Source organism: Nuphar pumila, chromosome 9 (genome assembly GCF_984573655.1).
Source record: "Nuphar pumila chromosome 9, dmNupPumi1.hap1.1, whole genome shotgun sequence".
Classification (NCBI taxonomy): Eukaryota; Viridiplantae; Streptophyta; class Magnoliopsida; order Nymphaeales; family Nymphaeaceae; genus Nuphar; species Nuphar pumila.
In genome coordinates this window covers 29,677,462-29,694,529 of record NC_143257.1, presented here as the reverse complement: position 1 = coordinate 29,694,529, position 17,068 = coordinate 29,677,462, and positions in this window count along the sequence as shown.

Here is a 17,068-nt window from a genome sequence, read left to right as displayed (position 1 = left end):
TCTTTCATTTTGGCCAAAATTTTAGAGTTTCAGTTGGACTAGGACTTTGTCCCAGAGTTTTAGTCGGATTAGGACTCTATCCTGATTTCATCCTTATTCCTGTTTTTCACTTGTTTTCAAAAACCTTCTCATCTGACTTTCAAAAGGACAAAAATCTTAGAGTTTCAGTCGAAATAGGACTCTATCACAGAGTTTCAGTCGGACTAGGGCTCTGTCTCTCATCTCCATTTTTACTTATTTTCAACAAAATCTGTCAAAATCTTTTATTTCATTCAAAATTCTAGAGTTTTAGTTAGACTAGGACTCTATCCTAGAGTTTCAGTCGGATCAGGACTCTATTTCTCGTTGCTATTTTCACCTGTTTTCAAGAAAATCTTTCAAAACCTTCCAAAAGAAGTCAAAATTTTAGAGTTTTAGTCGGATCAGGACTCTGTCCCAGAGTTTCAGTTGAATTAGGACTCTAATCCTGACTTCATTTTTTAGAGAATCTTTCAAATACTTCTTCATTTATCTTTCAAACAATCAAATTTCAAAATTTCAAGACTTTATTATAGAGTTTCAAAATTTTAGGACTCTACCCCAGAGTTTCAATCAGTCCAAGACTCTACTCTGATTTCCTCTTTTTACTTTTATTTTACTTGTTTTTCGAAAATAGATTCAGTTCTAAGAGTTTCAAAATTTCAGGACTCTATCCTAGAGTCCCAGTTGATTAGGACTCTGTTCTTGTTCTCGTATTTTGCTTATTTTCACTAATCCCTAAGAAGGTCTTTCAAAATCTCTTCGTTTGTCTTTCAAGAACCTAAAATTTAAGAGTTTTAAAATTTCAGGACTCTGTTTTAGAGTTTCAGTTAATTTAGGAATCTATTTTTAAAACTTCTGATTCTCATCTGGCGATTTCAACCCCGTTTTGAAACCCTTTTCAGTCTTTATTTCAACTTTTTCAAAACACTGATATGGGTCCACACAGTTGGCACCACATCTGGAAGAGTTTCAATACATTTAAGACTCTAGTTGATTTAGAACTTCAGTTTTATTTTCAAACTTTCTTTTTTAAAACCCTTTATTTCAAAAAGTTGATTTTTAAATCAGTTTTCAACTTTCTTCAAGTCGGGCCCACCCTGCAGGGGTGCAAAACCCTAATTTTTAATTTTATCTCATTTTATATCTTTCATATTTCAAAATTACAAAAATATATTAGTTAGTTTAGGTGTCCTTTTAAAGTTTTTTAGAAAAATCATTTTAACCCCTTTGTTTTTAGAGTTTTAAAATTGTTATTTGGGTCTGACATTGTGACAGATACGTGCCCACAGGCAAAATTGCATATTTTAGGGTTTTATGCAATTTTCATATTAAAATAATGCCAAAAACATATTTTTTTTTATTTTAGTTTAATTTTAAGGTTATCATAAGTGTCCATTTTTGTTAATTTTTGAATTTGTCTGATATATTATTTGATTAAATCATAAAAACAGGGTGCCCACGGAGTCCTGATTCGAGTAAAACACTAGCAAAAATAATTATTTTCATGATATTTTAGTTTTTTTAGGAAAATTTTTATATTTTTAGTGTTTGATCATGTTTATAACTATGCTAGGGTGCTTCACACCCAATTTGGTGTTTATTTGAATTCATTTGAGCCCTAAATCCAAAGTTTTATAAAAATCTTTTCTCAAAACCGTGATTTCAATGCCATAGTCTTGTTTTTAGGGGCATTTTTGTCATTTTTTCCAAAATTCTAAATTTCAAAAGTGTTTATTTTTATTATTTTTTAAATTTTATATCATCTTTTATTATATTTATTTTAGGAAAACATGGAAAATGACTTATATCTAGTTAAATCCCCCAATTTCAGATATTGTTGGATAAATCCAGAAAAGCCGACATATCTTCACTAACAATTTTGCTAGTTTTGCAGGGATATTCAAGATTGTATTTTCCTTTATTTTCTTTTATTTCAATTCAATTAGTGATGTAAATTAATTATAAATTTGGAATAAGAATTTACTTTTCCTACTTAGAATAGGATTGCATTGCATATAGTTTATTTTTTTATTTTTAATAATATTGATGTGTGATGGATGATGATTCATGCATGTTCAAATCCACCATGGTCTACACGAATGACACGTGCACTAGCTTCTAAGGAGTTGATAAACTTAGTGGGTTTCGTATTTGTGGCCATAGTCAGAATACGAACGAAACTCAGATTTATCATCTTTTTCTAAGCTACAAATGGCCTACACTCTTAGGTATCTTCGAAAATCATTGCATATTTCAAAGTTTTTTCAAATATTTTCCCTTTTAGAATTAAATGGATTATATTCAATCTATTGTTGTGGCCATAGTCAAGGATATAAGGCGGATTTGTTCTATTGAAATTCTATAAGGCACATAAACTTCCTTTTTCAAATAATTTTCTCAAAAGTTCTTCAAAAAATGTTTTTTTTTCAAAATAACATTCATGCATCACTTAGGTTTAGATTGCATCATGAAAATATTTCATAGGGTCACACGCCCCTTCTTCTGATTTACTTCACAAATTCACCTGAGAGAAATCAATTTTCTCAAAGTTGCTATATTTTCCTCAAAAATTGATTTTCACAACACATCAAGATTTCTTTAGAAATTGATTTTCTTTTCTTTAGAAAGGTTCTCACAACATGGTTCACGATTTTCAAGGTATCTCCTTTTCCAAATATTTCAAAGTATTTCAAGCATACATCATGTTTTTCAAGTCAAAATCTTTCTAAGTCATTGCACATGTCTGATTCTTTATGCATTTAGGAAATAGAATATCTATTTAGAAAAGTTGAGCAAAGCAAAGCACATGATTGATCCTTGGTTCGATTACCTTTGGTTATGGTGTCAGCAATGGTTAAACCTCGTACCGACAAGCGAGTCCCCTTCTTCAGAATTATCCTGCATTTTAAAACGAATGCGAGTTATTTTCAAAATCTTTTTCAAAGGTCAGTTTGACTTGCAAAAGTAAAATTTTGCAAAGATAACATTGATCATAGTTCTTGAAATGAGAAACACCATTGAAATTGGTGTTTCTCCATTTCAAACATGAACATTGCCAAAATCGTGTGGTTTAAGAAAGAGATATATGGGGGAAAGAGATAATAATATGCAAATTATTTTGCCATATCCACATGTGTTTTGGAAACACATGCTTATATGGTTTGAGGAGAGAAAGATGATAGAAGAAACATGAGGGTTTGAATAATTATCAATATGCATAAATCATAAATCCACTTACCTTGACTTGTGAAATGCAACTAGGCTTTGATCTTCTTCTTCACCTTGGATCTTTCAACTCACTATTGGTGTAGAGGAGAGTTCCTTAAATGGCAACCTTCACTACACTAAAGTGAAGAAAGAGAAGAATTGTAAAAATCATGAATGAGAAAGAAAACAAGAGAGAGAAAGAGTTTGTAAACTTTTGGATGTCTCTCCTTTACAATTTGATGGGGTATTTATAGGGTTAAGGTAATGATTACATCCAAGATGTGCGTCTTGGATCTATTACAAGAAATAAAGGGTTGAGATCAAATCATCTCAATTCTAAAAAAAATTCTCCTATGCATAACCCTTGACTATAAAGATTTTTCCTAATTTGGAAACCTACACCAAGCTAAAGATGCTAGCTTCTAGGATTTTTTTGAGATTTTATGGATCTCACTCACTTGGATTTCAAATCCAATGTCATCATTATAAACAACATCGCCCCCTCCTTGTTGTACTTTTATTTAGTTCAATTCAAACTATCTTAACTACCTAGTTACCTTATCTCTTTACTTTATTTAATTATTATTTTTATTATTTATTGATACTCCACTTAACAACCTCAATTCATGATAATTCCATAATAGATCTTATTTTTCTCAAAATTCTATATTGAGTCTTTATTTTTCTGAAATTTCATCTTGAGTTTTTATTTTTTTTAAATTCCATTTTGAGTCTTTATTTTTCTAGAATTCCATTCTGAGTCATTATTTTTCTACTTTGGACCTTCTAGCTTGATCTAGTCAACTAGGTTAAAAACTTTTCATAAATACTGCAATTTATTTTTCATTAAATGAAATCATGGCTTAAGGCATAGTTAAGAAATAACTAGCTATTCTAAAATTAATTAGACCTTGCTTTTTAAATTAAATTTAACAAATAAGTATTAAATTAACATAAAAACTCTATATTCTAGAAATATAAGCAATATATAGAATCAACATTTTCACATTTAAAATTTCTCTTTATTGTATTAAAATACCAGAAAATTTATGGGTCTTACATTTCTTATTGGACTTGTTGGATGGACAACCCCAATACTATTGGCCATGGTGAGAGGCCATTTTTTATTGGCTTTCTTGGGTGGCCACCACTTATTATGCCCCAATTAGCTTTCTCTTGGGAGGTGGGGTTGGGGCATTATATAGCCATAACCAACACCATTTTGCACCACTTTCAACTTCAAGCTCTCTCACTCTCTCCCATTTTGTCTTTTGGACTCATAGACTTGTTCCGCTTTGTGCTTTCTCGAGTCTTATCTTTGTTAGTAAAGAGGTTGTTCATGGTGATTGCCTCAAGTTTTACAGTCTCACCTAGTGTAGGGCATAGATTTCTTGAGAAGGCAAAGCTTGATTGTATCCTGAAAGTGGAGTTGTGTTGAAGCCCATTGCACTGAAGGCATTAATTCTAGAGGGGAAACTCTTAAATTAAAGATATTGTGCTGAACGCGTGCCTCCGAGCCTACTCAATTGTCAATTTGTCAGACCCACTGTTTATATTTTTCTAACACCCTACTCACACACGAACACACATTTTATGTGCTTGTTGATGAAATATTTAGTGGGTTGTCCTGGTGATGGTTTTTTATTTTACTTGTTCTTATCAAGTTTCAACTATGAGTGCAATCCACAAATTGAGAGCTCCAACCAAAACCAGACCATTAAGGTCTACCAAGATAATCACCAGAACAGGCCACTCGTGAACAAAAGCAATAAAACTCAAACTCTTCTGAGTTTTAATTACACAAAAACACCACCCCACCAAGTTGCAGAAAAAAACCCCTCCCCATTGCTGCAAAACAGAAAGACCCACCCATATCTCACAAAACAACACACTTCTTCCTCCTTCAGACACCAATAAACCACCAACACTTTCCTGAACTACACAACAGTCGCAGACTCCAAACCACTCCTATCGATCAAGTTGTCTGATAAGTAGCCGATCAGGGTTCAATTAAGTAGAATGTGTGTGTAGGAGACATAGAGAGAGAGAGATTTGGGATGAGGCAAGTAGGGCGGGTCCTGCAAAGTTTGGTGCAATATGCTCATACATAAAAATATCAAGGTTTCAAAACTTGGTGACTCATCACTTGACTCGTTCTTGAGTGACTCATGAGTCAGTCGGGTCATGCTAACTTAATATTTTATATAAAATATATAAATATATGTATATATTATGATTATTATCTATATTTTATAGTATTTTACCAATATATTGTATATAATATACATTATATGATATTTTTATAATATATTTACATGTATAATCATATTTTTATATAAAATACATAATATTTATATCATATTTCATATAATATATATAATTATATATAAAATATATTATATATGTATATATATGCATAACTCACCATGACTCGCTCGAGTTTTGTTAATGTTGAATTCAACCTGGGTTTTTACTATGGGTGATCCGGGCTGAGTCAATCAAGTCACTGGATCAACCTGGATTGTTTTTAAATTATGAATATATATATATATATATATATATATATATATATATATATATATATATATATATATATATATATATATATAAGAAAATGCTTGGGTCAGATATCCTATAGAAATTATAGCTTAAACCCAACCCACATGTAGTACATGTTACTTGGATTGATTTAGGGATGCATGGCATTTTTTTCTAAACCTAGATATCGAGGTTCACATTCGATCAGGTGCTGAAACCAGAATCAAATAGATTATACAACATGAGATTCACCTTCTCATACAAATGAAAGTGATTCTCATTGGGCCCCAAATTTCATGCTCAACCGAACATGGGATTTGGGCTCACGTGAAATCACTTGAATAGGTAGGGGTGTGATTTCGAATCACATGATTTAAAATCAACCCATATTTCTCTGGTGAACATACGTTGGTGACATCTCCCTGTCTTCGAATAAGGTTATATGTCCCCCCCCCCCGAAGACGCAAGTGTGTGTTCGGGGGTTTGAATGAGCTCCACGTATATAAGCACATGGGGCTTGTTTCTCCATGTATGTCGGCATCACTTAGCGTCGGAATCTGGTGCTGTTGCAAAGACTTAAGTACCCTTTCCCACCATGAAACGACGGTTCGAGAAAAGGACAAAAATATCCTCCATCCAGAAAAGGGAATTGATGATTTGAGAAAGAAAAAAAATATCCTCCATCTAGAAAAGGGAGGATGATGTTAACTCTTCAAAGTCCAAACATTTTGTTAGAGTCCTAACTCAACTGAAGCTTCGAAATAGAGTCCTGAATTAACTGGACTCTGCAAGATGAGCTAATTTTTGGAAAACAAATGAAAAAGAATGAAAATGGAAGTAAAAACAAACTTTAGAACAGACTCTTGACAGGATTAGGACTCTGGGACAGGGTCCTAATCAGACTAAAACTCTAAATTTTTTTGGTATTTTCTGAAAAACAAATGAAAGAACTTGTGAAAACAGTGAAAACAATAACAAATATTGAAATCAAAACAAAGTTTTGATCCAACTGAGACTCTAGAGACAGAGTTCTAATCGAACTAGGACTCTCAGAATTTTGGATTTTCTGAGAAAACAAATGAGAGGATTTTGAAAAACAAGTGAAAACAAGATAGAATTGAAGTTTGATTACGAGTCCTGATTTGATTAGAACTCTGAAGAAAAGTCCTAATTCGACTAGGACTCTAAAAATTTTTGATTTTCTGAGAAACAAATGATGAGATTTAAACAAAGCTTTTGAAAACCAGTGAAAATGAAGTGAGAAAACAAACTTTGGATAGAGTCCTCATTTGATCAGGACAAACTTTGGACAGAGTCCTGATTCGATCGAGACTCTGGTATAAAATCCCAAAATTTTAAAATTGCATAATAAAGGTATAACAATTTTGATTCCTGAAGAGATAAATAGAAGGATTTTTGAAAGATTCTCTCAAAATTGAAATCAGGGTCAGAGTCTTGATCCAACTAGGACTCTTCAAACAGAGTCCTGGTTTGACTAAATCTCTAATTTTTTTACTTCTCTTTGAAAGATTTGATTAAAAACAAGTAAGAATAACGATGAAAAATAGAGTCCTGATTCGATTAGGACTCTAAGAAAGAGTCCTAATCCAGTTAGAACTCTAGAATTTTGGCTAAAATGAAAGATTTTGAAAATCAGATGAGAAGGTTTTGAAAATAAGTGAAGAACATGAGTAACAGATGAAATTGGGATAGAGTCCTGATTCAATTAGAACTCTGAGAAAGAGTCCTAACTTGACTGGGACTCTAGAATTTTGGCCAAAAACAAAGGATTTTGATAAGCTTTCTCAAAAACAGGTAAAAAGGGTAGTAAAAAATAGAGTTCTGATCGAACTAGGACTCTGGAAAAAGAGACTTGATCCAACTAGGATTCTGGAAAAAGAGTCTTGATTGGACTGGGATTCTGAAATTTTGGCCAAGAATGACGAGAATGAGCAAGGATATGACCACAACTGTTTTAAAATCAGCATGGAGTTTCAAAAAGATGAAAATACAGAGTCCTGATCCGGCTAGGACTCTAAAATTTTTTATAAATAAAGGGATCTAGAAGCGACACCACTTACATGGGTCTCATCTGAGAATTGAAATCAATTAAAATTGAGTTTAAAATGAATCCAGATTGCTTTCTGAGAAAAATACTTCAAAATATAAGATCCTGGGTGTTAGCGAATGACAAAAATGTCGATTTAAAACCCAGGTTTTGAAATTGATTTCTAAAGAAAAGTTTTTAAAACTCAAATCTGGATTAATATTTTGAAAACAAGAGTTCTGGATCTCGATAATGAGATGCAATGCAATGAAATGACATGTCAAATGCATGCAGTGACCTGTACTGACTCATGAAATGTAAACACTGGATGAGGGTGAAAATTTGGGGTGTTTATGGATGCCCCTCTTTGCTACTAAGCCGATTGAAGGCCGAGCTTAGTGGCAAAGAAAAACACACCAAATTTGGAATATAAAAACGCCCCATTTAGGAGAATCTGATCGGGTATGAAGGAATAGGATCGGATGATGAAAAATGGTAGATGTGGAATGGAGAATAAAGAAGACAATTCATCTCTCCGAAATGAGGCTCAGGCTTGACCCTTAACCTGGATGGGACGATACCTCATGGAAAAATGAGGCTCAGGCTTAACCCTTAACCTGAAAGGGGACAATAAACGAAGTCCTCAAATGAAGAAACCATGATGGGACCTTTGAATTTTGCACAATAAATCCAAGAGGGGTTTGCAAAAGGAATAAAGGGGGTTCCTTAAAGCTTGAAAATGGATTGATCTTGGACGTCTCATTACTGAGACTAGATGGCTTTTAAAACAGATGACCTTTTGCAGAAAAAACCAGGTTTAACCCTTAACCTGAACAGAAAGATAGAAAACGGTAAGTTGGATGACGAATAAGACAACTTTTTTGAAGCAGAATAAGGCAACTCTTTCGACAACGGGAAAGCTGAACTCTTTCGACAACGCGAAAGCTGAACTCTTTCGACAATGCGAAAGATGACAAAGGCGATCCAAAGAAACAAGGTGATTCTTTCGACAACGCGAAAGATGAATGAGATGATCCAAAGGAGCAGGGTGATTCTTTCGACAACGCGAAAGATGACAAAGTCGATCCAAAGGAGTAAGGCGATTCTTTCGACAACGCAAAAGATGAATTCTTTAGACAACGCGAAAGATGACAAAGGTGATCCAAAGGAGCAGGGCGATTCTTTCAACAACGCGAAAGATGACAAGGCGATCCAAAGGAACAAGGCGATTCTTTCAACAATGCGAAAAATGAATAAGGCGATCCAAAGGAGCAAGGCGATTCTTTCGACAACGCGAAAGACGAATCCTTTCGACAATGCAAAAGATGAGAAAGGCAATCCAAAGAAGCAGGGTGATTCTTTCGACAACACGAAAGATGAATCCTTTCGACAACGCGAAAGATGACAAAGGCGATCCAAAGGAGCAAGGCGATTCTTTCGACAATGCGAAAGATGAATTTCTTCGACAATACGAAAGATGACAAAGGCGATCCAAAGGTGCAAGGCGATTCTTTCGACAATGCGAAAGATGAATAAGGTGATCCACACGAGTAAGGTGATTCTTTCGACAACCCGAAAGATGAATAAGGCAATCCAAAGGAGCAAGGCGATTCTTTTGACAACGTGAAAGATGAATCCTTTCGACAACGCGAAAGATGACAAAGATCCAAAAGAGCAGGGCGATTCTTTCGACCACACGAAAGATAAATCTTTTTGACAACGCGAAAGATGACAAAGGCGATCCAAAGGAGCAGGGCGATTCTTTCGACAACGCGAAAGATGAATCCTTTCGACAATGCAAAAGATGATAAAGGCTATCCTTTCGAAGAGAAGGTTAATCTTTCAACAACGCAAAAGTCGACAAAGGCTATCCTTTCAGAGAGAAGGCTAATCTTTCAACAACGCGATAGACAACAAAGGCTATCCTTTCGGAGAGAAGAGAGGTGAATCTTTTAACAATGCGAAAGATGACAAAGGCTATCCTTTTGTAGAGAAGGTTAATCTTTCAACAACGCGAAAGATGACAAAGGCTATCCTTTCAGAGAGAAGGCTAATCTTTCAACAACGCGAAAGACGACAAAGGCTATCCTTTCGGAGAGAAGGCTAATCTTTCAACAGTGCGAAAGACGACAAAGGCCATCCTTTCAAAGAGAAGACTAATCTTTCAACAATGTGAAAGACGATAAAGGCTATCCTTTCGGAGAGAAGGCTAATCTTTCAACAACGCGAAAGATGACAAAGGCTATCCTTTCAGAGAGAAGGCTAATCTTTCAACAACGTGAAAGACGATAAAGGTTATCCTTTCAGAGAGAAGGCTAATCTTTCAACAATGCAAAAGATGACAAAGGCTATCCTTTCGGAGAGAAGGCTAATCTTTCAACAATGCGAAAGACGATAAAGGCTATCCTTTCGGGGAGATGGCTAATCTTTCAACAATGCGAAAGATGATAGGTTACTTTCTCAAGGAGGCAAAAGGTGATACCAGGATGTGTCAAAATGGATATCGAGCTCTTTACTTCATCTCGAGACAACAAGAAAATATTGTCAAAATATTAAAAATTGTTTGTTGATTACAAAATACTTGAAACTGATGTATATTGGTATGAAAATATTTCCTCTTTTCTACCCAAAGTATTACCTTCAATTGGGCTAACTCCATAGAATCAAGATTCAAATTCAAATTACTTACAGTTGTCCTTCTTCAAGGAAGCTAGCAATTTCCTTGATATGAACAGAAAGAAGAGTATTCTTGATATTGTGAAAGCGATTGGTGAAAGGACATTGATAAAAGAATTTCACAAAATTAAAAAAGATTCTTGGCAGATTCGGCAGTTTGATATCCTGGGATTCTTTTCTCAGAATGGTCTTTCTGCCTGTACTCTCTTTTTTTTTCGAAAGAATTGGAGCTTTTTGGGTTTCTTTGGGAGAATTCATTACATCATCCTTTATTTTGGAGATGTCCTCGCTTTTCTCTCTCTCTCTTTTTTTTGGAAGGGTACATCACAAACTCTTTCATCTTGGAGATGTTCTGATTCTTCTTTGACTCAAGGATTATATTGACGATATTGGCTCACTAGCTGGTGGTCTCTTGATGGTAGCTGAAATTAAATATCTTTTAGGGTTTGTCGGGAGGCTCATCGCAGTCGCCTTCATCTTGACAGTGCTCTAAACTTTCCCTAGAAGGATCCGTCACAAACTCTTTTATCTTGGAGATGATCAAAATCTTCTTTGGCCCCGAGGGTCTAACTCACATAATTCGTCTTCATATTGATGACAATTGAGAGATTCCTTTTGCAGATATTTAATTGTAGCTTAAATGAAGGAGGAGATATGTATTGAGTGTTTTTTCTTTCCTATCTAGGATATTTCGACTGCCTTGTCTTTACAAGAATGATCTTTAAAAATATGCCATTGACTGCGATCAATATCGATCACTTATGGCTTTGCAACAACATTGAATTTTCTTTGCTGGTCATATCGAGGATCTATTCTCCATCCCTTTGGTTGGTTAATAGAACGAATTTAGATTTTGAATCCTTCTTTGCAAAAGCTTTATCCTTTTGTAAGTAAATACTAAAGGTAATTTTGAGGTAATTCTTTATGCAATAAAGGTTTTTGAAATCAACAAATATTTAATGACAAATTGACAAAATGTTCTTGGAATCCCTAGTGAAAGAGATTGCTTGATATCGAGTTAACACATTAATGGGATTCTAGATGAAAGTCCAACACGAACCTTAACTCTAAAAGTAAATCCAATGCGAAATTAGAATTTTGAAGGTAAGTCCTAGCACAATATTGGATTTTGAAGGTAAGTCCAACTCAAAGGTTGGTTGTGAAAGAACGACCGAGTCGAAACTCAGATCCTGTAAGGAAAAGTTGAAAATTCGAGTCGAAACTCGAGTCTTCAAAGGAAAACTAGAAAGTTTGGTTTTTAAGAAAAGAAAATTTGAGTCGAAACTCAAATCCTCGAAGGAAAACTAGACCCATTCAAATTTGAAGGAAAGGAAGTTCGAGTCGGAACTCGAATCCTGAAGGAAAACTGGATCAATTTGGAATGAAAAGAAATTTGAGTTGAAACTCGAATCCTGAAGGAAAACTAGATCAGTGCGAACTGGGTTTGGAAAAAGGCTTAACCTGAAGGTTGATTTTGACAAGATTGGCAAAAATGGTTTTGATAAAAAGACTTGACTTGAAGGTCGAATTTGAAAAAGATTGGTGTTTTGAAAAGTGTTTGTTGGTCGCTATGGGAGATTTTCAATCTTCGCCCTTGCGACGACTTGGACGTCTGTCGGGGTCTCAAGATTTATCTGTTATCATGAATGGGCAACTCAGGTTTATCCCTTAACCTGAAGGGGAAAAATGAATTTGATGCAAATGGATGCAAATGAATGCAAAATGGGTGCACAAGCGTGCAAAATGCGAGATTTGTTTGATCCTGCCTGCATACAGAGTTTCTAAAAAGAATGAATTTTTATAATAAAAAAAATGCCCTAGTATAACTGAGAAGAAAGAATAATATTTGAAAAATGCTATTTTAGAAAATAGGAGAACTTAAAAATGAGATATTTAGAAAAAGAATTGAAAGAAATTTTGACAAAAGAAGAAATCAGGTAGATAAAAAATGATATCCCATTACCAGGGATTGGGTCATCACAAAATTTGCGACAATTATGTTGTTCCTCCATGGGGAAGAATAAATAATTATAATATAAAAGAAAATTCTATTTTTTTAAAAGGATATCTCTTTGAAAAGAGATTTTATTGTGAAAAGGTAAACAAGAATTTTAGAAACAGAATCAGGATATACACTAGAAGATATGAAAAAGATTGAAAATAGATGGTTAAGATTTAAAATTTGAAAAATAGCAGGCATAATCAAAATAAGATTAAAAATTCGAGATCCAGATGAAAGGTAGGAAAGGGAAATCGCGTAGACTTTTTTGAAGAAAAATATGAGGTTTTTGAAAATCGTCCATGGTTTTGATAAAACTGTTGGAAAAATAGATGAAATTTGAAAAATGATATAAAAGGGAAATAAAATAAGGCATTCCATCATATCCTGCACAAACAATTATGCACATAGAACACTCCCTAAGAAGCTAACTCTAAATGCATCAATTTTGAAAGAGTTGTAGGACCCTAATCCTGACTCTAGGCTCAGATCAACTGTGTCTAATCATGCTATGCCGATATACCTGAGCCAAAGCTTGATGTACGTGGCATAAGATCAATTTTTCTGGTTCTAGGTTCAGGTTTTCCAACATCCTTGAGCGCCTACCGATATACGTTGGACTATAGCCCTTGGTACATGGCAGGGAGGTTTTCACCCGAATAGGTGGCCCAGTTGTGAGGCTTTGTCCCGAACTATGGTTCTGGAAGAAAGCCCAACAATGTGAAGACCGAGTAGACATAGGTGAGGTGGTTTTTTGAAAAATGAGCACATGCAAGCAAACAGAGGGCCCTAAGACCTAGAGAGATAGAGTTTTTGAAATATTTGAAGAAGCAAACATTGTTTTTAATATAAATCCTAGTTTGAGGAGTGTTGTATTTCAGACCTAAGTCTATGTGAGCATGAATAAACCTCCTCAATCAGTCCTACCAAACCATACCTAGTCTAAATGAAATCTATGTCAGCTGGGTTCAAGTCTAGGCTCCTAGGTTCACATGATAACAGAAGGTAAAAGCTGACATTCCATGGAACACGATTTTGACAATTTGAACTAAGTCAATCACACAATTGATCAGGCGAAAACACGTCCCATCATGGTCGCCAAACCTGTTATCATCACAAAATTTTACTTTTACAAGTCAAACTGACCTTTGAAAAAGTTTTTGAAAATAACTCGCCTCTATTTTAAAATGCAGAATAATTCCCAAGAATGGGACTCGCCTGTTGGTACGAGGTTCAGCCGTTCCTGGCGCCTTTACCAAAGGCAATCGAACTAAGGATCAAAAGTGTGCTTAGCTTTGCTCAACTTGTCTAAATCATGTTCTATTTCCTAAATGCACAAAGAATCAGACATGTGCTATGAATTTTCTGAAAATGCAATTTTGAAAGCATGATGTTTGCTTTTGAGATTTGAAATATTTGAAAAATTCTTGGAAAAGATGTCACTTGGAAAATCGTGAATCATGGTGAAAGAATATTTTTGAGGAAAATGAAAATCGATTTTTGAATAATCCAAGTGTTTTGTGAAAATGGATTTCTGAGGGATTTTAAGTAACTTTGGAAAACTTGATTTTTCTAAATTTAAACTTTAAAATTGAATATATAAATTAGAAAATCAAATTTTGAACTTTATAAAATACTTGAAATACCATTTGAGAGCTCAAAATTTTGAGAAAATCAATTTCTGAGTAAGACTTGGAAAATTTTGAGAAAATCGATTTCTCTGGGCTGGAATTAGAATTTGCAAATGAATGAAATGAATGAATATGAATTTGAAAGATATTTCTTTGCAAATGAATGATTAGAATTTTGAGTTTTGAAAAATGCAGTGCATTTTTAAGTTAGCCTAAGAGTGAGGCTGAATGTGGCTAATACGAAGATCACAAATCTGGGTCTCATTCGTATTCTGACTATGGCCATAAATACGAATTCCACCGAGTTTGTCAACTCCCTAAGAGCTTGTGCACGTTTCATTTGTGTAGACCATGGTGGATTTGTAAAAAAATATGCATATATGATGCATTCATCAGATAGTAAAATTTGCATAATTAAACTATATGCAATGCAAGTCCTAATCTAAGCAAAAATTTAAATTCTTATTCTAAAGTTTACATTTAATTTACATCACTAATTGAATTTAAATATAGAAAAATAAAGTCTTCAATATCCCTACAAAACTAGAAAACTTGTTAGTGAAAATATGTTGGTTTTTCTAGATTCATCCAGTAATATCTAGAAATTATTGGATTTTGCTAGATATAAGCTTTTTTCATGATTCCCTGGAATAAACATAATGAAATAAGAAATAAAATTGAATAAATATGAAAATGGAATTTAAAAATTCGAAATTGGGGCCAAAATGACCAAAATACCCCTAATAGCAAGACTAGCCTTGAAACCAGGTTTTTTTTCAGAAATATATTTTGGAAAATGAGGGTTTGAAATTCAAATGAAAATAAATCAAACATAAGATGTTGTGGCATGATTGGAAATAAGAAAATCCAAGTTAGGAATTTTGAAAATGAGGTCAAATGACCAAAATGCCCCTGATAGCAAGACTATGGCCTTGAAATCGGGGTTTTTTGAAATAAATTTTGTTGAAAACTTGGGATTTAGGGTTTAAATGAAATCAAATAAACATAAAATCGACCATGAAGCATCCTAACATGATTATAAACACGAACAAACCCTAAAATCATGAACTTATGCATAAAAAACCAAAAAATATCACAAAAATCATGATTTTGGCAGTGTTTCGAGATCCTACGGACACCCTGTTTTGCAATTTAATACATTCAAGCTTCAAATGAGATCTAAAATTGATAAAAATCAGCACCTGCACTTGTTATCACCCTAAAATTAGATTGGAATCATAAAATTATATTTTGACATTATTCCAATTCGAAAATTGCATTAAAACCTTAAAATAAGTTATTTTTACCCACGGTCACGTACCAGTTTCAGTGTCAGACCCGAATCAGAGGCAATTCACCATAGCAATTTCTAAAATTTTATAGAGACAAAATAGACAGAAATAAAAAGAATATCCTTTTTAAAGATCAGAAAAATCATCTTCAGTTAGAGAAATATTATTCCAGCAATCTGGACTTAAATTTAACAAATATAAAATTGATTAAAACAGGTACTTTCGGTTGCAAATACAAGGAAAAATAGCATATTTCATAAAAAGCTTATGAGATTTCAGCAGTAAATAATAGATAGAAAAATAAATAGCTTCCTTTTTTACAGATCATGAATTGAATCTATGGTTAAAGATCTATGATCAGTATAAGTTGGATTAGGGTTTTAGTAAATCATAACGAGTTTTAAAACATGGATCCGACTTTCTGACAAAGGAAAAATATCAAACAATAGCAAAAAAATTTGAAAATTTTACAATAAATAGTTGACATTAACACAAAGCTACTGCATTTTACGAATCTCGAATCAAATATCGGATAAAAGAAATAACGCAACTGCAAGTTACCTATGAATTTCAATAGCGATTTTAATGATTGAAAATCACAGTTCGATCTTTTATTTTTTTTGACAGAGTTCTCGAATCCCAAAATGTCTGATTTTTTTACAGAATCTCAATAGCATATCTGTGCACCACATATAAAAAAGTCATTAATTTCTAACAAAAATTTCAATACGAACTAACATGTTTTCTATGGATCCAAGATGAAAATATACAGAAATCTAAGAAACTGTAAAAAAAACATGATTTAATCAATAAAAAACCATAAAAATATCTAAACAGTAAAATGAAATTGATTTCAATGCTGGAACACATGTAATAAACAATAATATGCTAAAAAATAAAAATAAAACAGGGAATCCATTGCTGGAATTAGTTTTTTACCTTTGAAATCATAGATTTAATTCGTTTAACGGATAAATATCATGCTTTCTTGGTTAAAAATATGAAAAACGAAACGATTCTAATGGATTAGAATCTCAAAATATAGCATTGAATAATGTTAGATGATCTTCTTGGACCGATCTTGAGGTTTTTGATGGTGATTCCATGGTTTAAACCATGAAAGAGGGTTTCTATGGTGAAATCTATAAAAAAAATCATAAAAAAACTAATAAAAAATAATAAAATAATATTAAATAACTCACCTTGGGGATGCAGCTGCAATGGAAGAAGGTGGAGGTGATGGAAAGGAGTGATAGGCCACGAAATTGGGAGAGAAAAAGAGCCTCTTTTGACCCCTCTAAAGACCCCTTTTTATAGATTTTTGAAAATCCATGTAATTAGGGCTAATTTGGAGAGTTTTAAATTTTTTGGAGTTTATCAAGATAGGCTAAATGGGGAGGACAATTTTTGGTGGTTTCCTAACCCTAAAGGGACCCTAACTAACCCCAATTAAACTTTGAAATGTTTTAGAGAACTTGCCAAATGTGGCGCCACTTGGCGTTTTTCAAAAACCATAATTTAAAACTTTAAAATCAAGGTTAAAATCTAAAGTAAAAAAATATGTTTTTTAAAATCAAGTTTGGACTCTTATAGATTCCTAACCTAACCTAGTTAAGCCCTAACTAGACTCCTAATTGACTTAGAAAACTTTAAAATG